Below are 10,328 nucleotides of genomic sequence, written 5' to 3'. Positions count from 1 at the left end.
CTCCCAAGACGTTCAGGGCTGGCCCGAGGACCCGCACCCTACTAATCACACAGTGACAAAACGTGCACAACAAAAAAAGACAAAAAAGTGACAAACACAGGCTTAAATAAAATAAAGTGGGGGAAGGGATAGTGGAGAGGAGAGTGAAAGAAGTGGCCATTGTGGTGAAACAATGACCAGGCCCTCCGGCCAGGAATAAAAAATTCCTCCGGTCCTAGCCAAAAGGCCCGGCCCAGGAGGCAGGTGCTAAAAAAAGCGTGTATCTGGTGCAGTGACCGTGGTATCTTAAATCAATGTGTCCCTCACACACAGTGATCTTCAGATACCCCTGGACTGCCACTCCAGGGGCACATGCACCATAGGCTTTTCGTTCCATATCCGACCCCCCGACCGGCCAGTGCAGCCCTCCACCCCTGCCAGCCAACCCGGCGGATTTGCATGGTCCTACCCCGTCTTATCCCAGGGCATTACCAGCTCCTCCTACCGGATCGCTGACAGAGATAGCACTTACACCAGCCAGCCAGAAGGCCAGACTAGAACTTGGCAAAAAGACCAAGACCAAGCGCAGTACCCATCCTCACCAGGAGCACCCTTCCAGATGGCTCAGACTCAACCATGGGCCGGCCCCCAGTATTCTGTCGGGCAGCACAGCGTAGTCCCTGCTGAAACCATCCTTCCAGGTGCAATGACGTCATTGGATTGCATCCACCCTCCCCATGTAGGAGGTGCTTCAGCGCTCCGCTGACAACTGATAAGGACAGATACCACACCCAGTCCCAGCCAAAAGGCCGAGAAGCGGCAGGGAAGACAACCACGATCAGCACGGCCTAGAGTGTGCAATAGCCGTGCCTCGCCCTGGGAGAACCACCTTCATGATCATGGTGTCTCCCCTGCCAGGTAAGTATTAAATGTTTATGTGTAAAACATATACATTATATAAGGTATACAGCAGCCCTCAAAATTTCCACTCGCCTACTAGCATTTGGCGAGTGGATTTAAGCTGGGGGCGAGTGATGACAGGGCTGCATGACCAATCTCCCTCCAATCTGTGCCTACACTTAGAGTCCAGATGAGATTGGCGGCCGAAGAGGAAAGGTGCATGCTCGGGAAAAGTAGTCTGATGAGTCGCGCTCAATTCTCATTAAGCCATGGGACCTAACAGTATGACCTCTCTAAAAGTTGCCCTGACATGAGAGCGGCAGCCTACTAGTTTGTGCAGTTTTCTTCTCCTTGTGCTCTATGTAAGTGTCCAACAGTTTAGCCTGAGCACTGTGAACAGACTGGTCTCAATGTGTGCTGTGCGCTGTCAGTGTGCGCTGTGCTATGGTGTCAATGGCTGTGCAGTTGTGTGGATCTCAGCGCTGGATTGTACTTCCTCCCGCTGTGCTGCAGCTCCTCTCCTCTCTGCCAGCCTGAATAAAAGGGGGAAGTGGGGACATGCAAGCGTGGAGCCGCACACACAGGCTCCTGATGATGAGATGAATGGGAGAAAGAGAGAGGATGGATGGGAGTTGCAGAGGAGACAGCAAGAGAATGGGGAAGAGACCCAGTTCTAGTGCCCTGTACCTCTGGTCTGCCCCCAGTGCCCTGTCCCTCTGATCTTCCCCCAGTGCCCTGTCCCTCTGGTCTGCCCCCAGTGCCCTGTCCCATTTTGTTAAAGTTGTTGTTGGTAATATTTAATTTTATAACTTGATTCTGCATAAAACATTGTCATTCCATGAGATAATCTACGAGGGCATGTTTACGGGTGCAATTAGGCGCAGGGCAGTGTATGAATTAGGTGGGGCAACTGGTGGCGAGTAACTCTTGAGGCCTGGCTAGTAGCTCAGGACTTGAAATTTTGAGCCCTGGTATACAGTATATAGTTAAAGCACTACTCCTGGATAATCTTCTCCCCCGCCCACCCCTTCATTTGATTGCTGGATTTAAAAAAATCTCTATCTAAATGTCCTTCACACAGGTGCGTTTTTACATGTCTAATCGCATGTCAAATTGGCGGCATTTACCAGCAATGGCATCCTAATCAGTGCAACGCCGCATCTGTACTGTAATGTACTGTACAAGTAGACTTGCTAGCCTTTTAGGCCCACCCTACTTTCCACGGTGGCCCCAGGTCAATTGAGCGAACACCTCCAGGTATGCTTCCAAGATGGCTTCCAGCTTTCATCTGACATGCAGTCAAGGTTTTAACACAAAGGATGCTGTTTTTCCTCTAAAATTACATTTTGGGTTTATTATGGGGATATTAGGTGCAGATAGTGCTTCATGTAATATGTCTTTAATGCTGCAGGTACTTTACATGGTCCAATCCGAATCAGGTATCCTGAAGATTAATTTCTTCACTGTTTACAACTATTACTCTTAGTCTACAGCGATATGCTATACAGCTGAGAAAACAGAAAGAGAAAGAGCTCTTTCAGACAGACAGACAAATACCTCAATAACTCCATAAATATGCACTTCGTTTTAGATAAATTTCCAGCTTAATCTGTAATTTTAGGATGACAGATATTCTCTTACTACAAATGATTTTGTAATCGCAAAGGAACAATCAAATACAAGTTAGAACAATTACATGGCTTTTTCTCTGTCTTGCTTTTTAAATATACAGTATTATGACATCCAGTTGAAGTTTCATTAAAAAAACATTAATACAGTTTTATTTTAATGGGGTTTCTAAAGTCTATCGTTTTTTTTTTACTTTAAAGCGAAGGTTCACCCTAAAAAAATTATATACCATCCCATCCAGCATACTTGCGTCAGGTACAGTATGCTGTTTTTTTTTTTCGCTGTACTTACCGTTTAATCGTTAATTTTCTTTTCTTCTTCCCGCGGGGAACAGGCGTTCCTATGAAGAGGCGTAGATGATTGACGTGCAGGTAAAGCGCGTCACGCTTTCCGAAAATAGCCGACCTAGGACTCGGCTCTTCACGGCGCTATACGGCGCCTGCGCAAAGACTAGGAGCTGACTGCGCAGGCGCCATATATAGCCGAGTCCTAGGTCGGCTATTTTCGGAAAGCCTGACGCGCCTTAGCCGCACGTCAATCATCTACGCCCCTTCATAGAAACGCCTATTCCCCGCGGGAAGAAGAAAAGAAAATGAACGATTAAACGGTAAGTACAGCAAAGAAAAAAAAACAGCATACTGTACTGTAGCTGACGCAAGTATGCTGGATGGGATGATATATACTTTTTTATGGTGAACCTCCGCTTTAATACATTCCCTGCATTACTTACTGTTCCTTCTGCCTGTAGCTCGTTTCCCTTCACTTCCTGGTCTCACAGGAGACTCTGAAAGCAGCAGGACCCATTGGCTCCTGCTGCTGTCTGTCAAATCCTGTGAGGAGGAGTTGGGGGGGGGAGCCACACTGTGCGTATCTATGGAAACACACAGCCTGGGTCAGGAATGCGACCACACGGGGAAAAAACAGTGGTGGCAGGGAACTCCAGAAGAGGAGGTAAGGGACCCCTCTGTTCAATACCTCTGCACAGAGCAGGTAAGTACAACCTTTTAATTTATTTTAATTAAACAAATATAGGCTTAAAAGAGGAAGTAAAGTCTTCCTTTTTAATTGTACTTACCGGTAAGCCTATTATAAGGCTTACCGGTAAGTACCGTAAATATCTCCTAAAGATATTTACTATAGACGCCGCTGCCGACGTCATTGGCGCATGCACTCTAAAGAAACGCCCGCCCATGCTGTTTTTTCAGGGCAACTATACTGACTAAAAAAAAATTGTACGATCTGGTATCGTACAAGGAAATTTTTCTTGATTGTCTGATCGAATAATATTGAATGAATTGTCGTAATCAGCTGATGGCTGATCTGAGGTACTGAATGGGATGGGGGAGGGGGGGTCCGTCTGTGCTGAAGGGGAGGTTTGTGCTGAATGGGGGGTCCATCTGTGCTGAAGGGGGGTCTGTACTGAAGGGGGTTTGTGCGGAAGGGGGGTCCATCTGTGCTGAAGGGGGGTCTGTACTGAAGGGGGGTATGTGCTGAAGGGGGGTCCATCTGTGCTGAAGGGGGGTCTGTGCTTAAAGTGGGTCCATCTGTGCTGAATAGAGGGGTTTGTGCAGAATGGGGGGTCTGTGCTGAAGGGGGTCCATCTGTGCGGAATGGAGGGTTCTGTGCAGAATGGGGGGGTCTGTGCTGAAGGGGGGGTCCATCGGTGCTGAATGGAGGGGTCTGTGCTGAAGGGGGGGTCTGTGCGGAAGGGGGGTCCATCTGTGCTGAAGAGGGGTCTGTACATTCTCTAGGCTATATTTATATGGGCATGGAGTGAAGCTGAATTATCTTAAGAGCTATTTCACACTGCCAGCTGGCCGCATTATCGGTAAAGCGCCACTAAAAAGCATCACTTTACCATTTTAGTAGTGCTTTTCGGCCGCTAGCTGGGCGCTTTTAACCCCCACTAGCATTTAAAGAAAGGGTTAAATTATTTTGTGTATAGCCACTGCTGAGGACCATTGTTGTGCCATTCATCCACGACCATGACCTCATGTTGCAGCATGATAATGCACGGCCCCATGTTGCAAGGATCTGTACACAATTCCTGAAAGCTGAAAACATCACAGTTTTTGCATGGCCAGCATACTAATCGGACATGTCACCCACTGAGCATGTTTGGGATGCTCCGGATTGGCGTATATGACAGCATGTTCCTGTTCCTGCCAATATCCAGCAACTTCACACAGCCATTGAAGAGGAGTGGACCAACATTCCACAGGCCACAATCAACAACCTGATCAACTCTATGAGAAGGAGATGCATTGCACTGCAGGAGGCAAATGGTGGTCTCACCAGATACTGACTGGTTTTCAGACTCCCCCCGACCCCCCCCAATACAGTAAAACTGAGGCGCTTTGCAGGTGCTATAGCTATCTAGCTATATGCTATTTAGTGCCTGCAAAGCACCCTGAAAGAGCCGCTACATTCACTCAAGTGTGAAAGCCTGAGGACAGAGCTTCAGAAAAAGTCATGCGCAATAGGAACGGTGAATACACCACTCCTAAAGCGCCCCTGCCCAGTCATCCGCCGGCTCAGCGGGGATCAACGGAGCGATCCCCGCTGAGCAAGCGGAGGTTCACGGGGCGGATCATTACTGATCCGCCCCGTATGAAAGGGGCCTTATTGTGGTGGCCAGTCTAAGGCACGCCTGTGCAATAATCATGCTGTCTATTCAGCATCTTGATATGCCACACCTGTGAGGTGGATGGATTATTTCGGCAAAGGAGAGGTGCTCACTGACACAGATTTAGACAGATTTGTGAACAATATTTCAGAGTAATAGGCCTTTTGTGTACATAGAAAAAGTCGTAGATCTTTAATGATGAATAGGGGCAAACACAAAAGTGTTGCATTTATAATTTTGCTCAGTGTATATTGTGTATGATTTTTTGTCAAGTTTCTTTTTTTCTGGTATTGTAATTATAAAAATTCTGAACTCCAAACAGATATAAAAAGCACACAATCATTCAGCTCAGTTTTCATAAATACATCAATTGCATTTATTTTTACCAATGCAAGCAGTGTGAGTACACAAATTTGGCTTGCTACTAGCCACTTGCAGTCTACTATACAGTCTGCAAAAAGGAGATCAGGGCATTCAGGGGAGAAGCAGCACAAGGAGCAAAATAGTTGGCAGAGAGAAGAGCTCATCAGTGTTCTACTTCTCTTTTCCCTGTTTAGTCACATTGGTGTTGATTGTGTGTGTAAAATACTGCGCTAACCACAAGTGAAATTTTAGGCTGCCAACATAACAAAGTGGATGCTTCGTGAACGTGAATAAAAATAAAAATGTAGCGCCAAATGGGAACCCTGGGAGGGAATTCCTCTAAAGAAAAAACAAAATAAATGATGGGTATTCCACCCCACCGTCCATTAATATAATGGTCGGAATCGGATGCAAATCAACCTTGCAGGATTAAGCAACCAAATCCCAAGGAGCCTCTTTACTGCAATAGCTGTGCGCCACACCACGTAGCAATTGGTGTTGATTTACTAAAAATGGAGAGTGCAAAATCTAGTGCAGCTGTGCATGGTAGCCAATCATCTTCTAACTACATCTTGTTCAGTTAAGCTTTGACAAAAAAATCTGGAAGCTGATTGGTTTCCATGCAGAGCTGTCTCAGATTTTGCACTCTCCAGTTTTAATAAATCAACCCCAGTGTGTGAGAAGACCTAGTAGTAAGTGAAAGTGAAACTGCAGCAGATAGGTTCAGGTTCCTAGACAGGGCTGTGCTGTAGGGTAGAGCTATAGGACTGATGGACAGAAATACAAATCCTCTGGCAAGTAAAACAGCTCCTATATTTCTAAAGTGTTTGCAAAGGCTTAACATGTTTTACCTTCATGAAATCAATGTATGAATCTACAAAACCTTCTGTGTGCTGCTCCCCTCACAGCCCCCCTCCCCTCCGCCCACCCGATACTCACCTGAGCTCCCTTTTGATCCAGTGATGTGCCTTGGAAACCTCTGCTGTCTCAGGACTCCCTCTCCTCATTGGCTGAGACAGCAGCTGGAGCCATTGGCTTTGATTGCTGTCAATCACAGCCAGTGAGCCAATGAGCGGAGAGCATGGGTGGGGCTGAGACATGGCTCTATGTGTCTTATGGTTGCATAAAGCAGGACTCGGGAGCGAGCATGCACTAGTGTCTAAATAGCAATCGGCTTGCTTTTGGGGGCACTGGTCAAGGGGAAGGAGCCAGGAGCGTCCGCAGGGGACCCAAAAAGAGGAGGATTGGGGCTGCTCTGTGCAAAACCACCACACATAGCAGGTAAGTATAACATGTTTTTTTTTGGTTTGTTTTTAAGCCAAACCTTTATTACCTTTTTAACCACTTGCTTACTGGGCACATATACCCCCCTCCTGCCCAGGTGAAATTTCAGCTTCCGGCACTGCGTCGGTTTAACTGACAATTGCGCAGTCGTGCGACATGGCTCCCAAACAAAATTGACGTCCTTTTTTCCCCACAAATGGAGCTTTCTTTTGGTGGTATTTGATCACCTCTGCAGGTTTTGAAAAAATTTGAAAAAAATTCAATACTTTTTACTTGTTGCTATAATAAATAGCCCAATTTTTTTTAAAAAAACTTTTTTTTTCTCAGTCTAGGCCGATACGTATTCTTCTACATATTTTTGGTATGAAAAAAAAATCGCAATAAGCGACTGGTTTGCGCAAAAGTTATAGCGCCTACAATATAGGGGACAGAATTATTATTTTTTTTATTTTTATTTTTTTACTAGTAATGGCGGTGATTTTTATTGGGATTGCGACATTATGGCAGACACATCGGACACTTTTGACACATTTTTGGCACCATTCACATTTATACTGCGATCAGTGCTATAAATATGCACTAATTACTGTATAAATGTGACTGGCAGGGAAGGGGTTAAATGTGTACCCTGCATAGTGTTTCTAACTGTGGGGGAGGGGACTGACTGGGGGAGGTGACCGATCTGTGTCCCTATGTACAAGGGACACAGCATCGGTCTCCTCTTTCCCTGACAGGGTGTGTATCTGTGTTTACACATAGAGCTCCACGTCCTTGTCTGTGTAACCGCCGATCGCGGGTGCCTGGCGGACATCGCGGCCACCAGGCACGCGCATCGGCATCTCAGTGATGCGGCGGGCACGCGCGCCCCCCAGTAGCTGGAGGCCGGAGGCCGTATATAGACGGCCTCCCGGCAATTGGGATCCGCACTGCGGCCGTACAAAGTCGTACGGCCGGCAGCAAGTGGTTAATCTTTCAAAGCAGTGAAAACAATAACAGACCTAATAAGAAAAATTGATTTTAATTAAATGTTGGGAGCTCCCAGGGATGTACTTTCTTTGATGTGGATGGAGGGCGGGGTGACGGGATGACTCCATTGTCAACAAATCTGGAACCCTTTTGAATTTACATATTAAAAAAAGGGGCAGAGACAAGCCTAAGATGCCTGCACCGGGCACCCTGGCAGAGCTGGGCATTAGTGATGTCGCAAACCTAAAAGACTCTTTTTGGCCACAATAGTGATGGAAAAGTTGTGTCAAGGGGACTAACACCTGGACTGTGGCATGCCGGAGGGGGATCCATGGCAAAAACTCCCATGGAAAACTACGTAGTTGTCGCAGAGTCTGTTTTTAATCCATAAAGGGCATAAATCACCTAACATTCATAAATTGTTTGGAATAACGTGCTTTAAAACATCAGGTATGATGTTGTATCGATCAGGTAGTGTAAGGGTTAGGGTTAGGGTTACAGACAGGGTTAGGGTTACAGATAGGGTTAGGGTTACAGACAGGGTTAGGGTTGGGGTTAGGGTAACAGATAGGGATCGGGTTAGGGTTACAGATAGGGTTAGGGTTACAGACAGGGTTAGGGTTAGGGTTACAGACAGGGTTAGGGTTACAGATAGGGTTAGGGTTACAGTCTGTAACCCTAACCCTAACCCTGTCTGTAACCCTAACCCTAACCCTATCTGTAACCCTAACCCTAACCCTGTCTGTAACCCTAACCCTATCTGTAACCCTAACCCTAACCCTATCTGTAACCCTAACCCTAACCCTAACAGTATCTGTAACCCTAACCCTATCTGTAACCCTAACCCTGTCTGTAATAGGGTTAGGGTTCACAGTGACAGACCAAACTCTGACTATGTCCTCAGAACTTTTCGAGTTCAGGGTACGTGGCCTCTAAACACTGGGCATTATTCTAGGGCCAAAGGGAATCACAGCACCATGACCATGACGGCCCATGCGGGATGGCCTGCCTCTGCCTGTCATTTTTTTTTAGACAAATGACTACTATTATGTATTGCAGTGAATTTTGTTTTTATATCTTATCAACTGTGCCAACACAATATAGATAAGATGTGGCACTGGACAGGTGGGCACAGTTTACGCTGTGAGCCTGGGCCCCTTACATTACACAGTACTCCACAGCTCTGGACCCCTTTACATAGCACCCTGCACCACTGGACCCCTTTATATTACACAGCAGCTTGCACCACTGGGCCTTTTTATATTACACAGCAGCTTGCACCACTGGGCCCCTTACATTGCACAGCAACCCATAACTCTGGGCCTCTCTACATAGCACCCAGCACCACTGGACCCCTTTATATTACACAGCAGCTTGCACCACTGGGCCCCTTTATATTACACGCCAGCTTGCACCACTGGGCCCCTTACATTACACAGCACCCCACAGCTCTGGGTCCCTCTACATAGCACCCAGCACCACTGGACCCCTTTATATTACACAGCAGCTTGCACCACTGGGCCCCTTTATATTACACAGCAGCTTGCACCACTGGGCCCCTTACATTACACAGCATCCCACAGCTCTGGGCCCCTCTACATAGCACCCAGCACCACTGGACCCCTTTATATTACACAGCAGCTTGCACCACTGGGCCCTTTACATTACACAGCACCCCACAGCTCTGGACCCCTTTGCATAGCACCCTGCACCACTGGACCCCTTTATATTACACAGCAGCTTGCACCACTGGGCCCCTTACATTACACAGCACCCCACAGCTCTGGACCCCTTTACATAGCACCCTGAACCACTGGACCCCTTTATATTACACAGCAGCTTACACCACTGGGCCCCTTACATTACACAGCACCCCACAGCTCCAGGCCCCTCTACATAGCACCCAGCACCACTGAACCCCTTTATATTACACAGCAGCTTGCACCACTGGGCCACTTACATTACACAGCACCCCAAAGCTCTGGGCCCCTCTACTTAGCACCCAGCACCACTTAACCCCTTTATATTACACAGCAGCTTGCACCACTGGGCCCCTTTATATTACACAGCAGCTTGCACCACTGGGCCCCTTACATTACACAGCACCCCACAGCTCGGGACCCCTTTACATAGCACCTTGCACCACTGGACCCCCTTATATTACACAGCAGCTTGCACCACTGGGCCCCTTACATTACACAGCACCCCACAGCTCTGGGCCCCTCTACATAGCACCCAGCACCACTGGACCCCTTTATATTACACATCACCCTGCACCACTGGACCCCTTTATATTACACAGCAACTTGCACCACTGGGCCCCTTACATTACACAGCACCCCACAGCTCTGGGCCCCTCTACATAGCACCCAGCACCACTGGACCCCTTTATATTACACAGCAGCTTGCACCACTGGGCCCCTTTATATTACACAGCAGCTTGCACCACTGGGCCCCTTACATTACACAGCACCCCACAACTCTGGGCCCCTTTACATAGCACCCTGCACCACTGGACCCCTTTATATTACACAGCACTCTGCACCTCTAATCTAACTAAACTATACAGTGTATAAATATA

At 47.4% G+C, this 10,328-nt stretch overlaps 1 non-coding gene across 1 annotated transcript; it reads right to left on the bottom strand.

The window, feature by feature from the left end:
* Window positions 1-746: 746 nt before the first annotated feature.
* On the bottom strand, window positions 747-905 carry LOC120938484. Its single transcript, XR_005749081.1, has one exon. It is a non-coding gene; the product is annotated as a U1 spliceosomal RNA (small nuclear RNA).
* Window positions 906-10,328: the final 9,423 nt, after the last annotated feature.

The sequence above is a fragment of the Rana temporaria genome, chromosome 4 (assembly GCF_905171775.1).
Source record: "Rana temporaria chromosome 4, aRanTem1.1, whole genome shotgun sequence".
Classification (NCBI taxonomy): Eukaryota; Metazoa; Chordata; class Amphibia; order Anura; family Ranidae; genus Rana; species Rana temporaria.
Note: the sequence above shows the minus strand (reverse complement) of the source record. Positions and strands in the feature narration are given on the sequence as shown.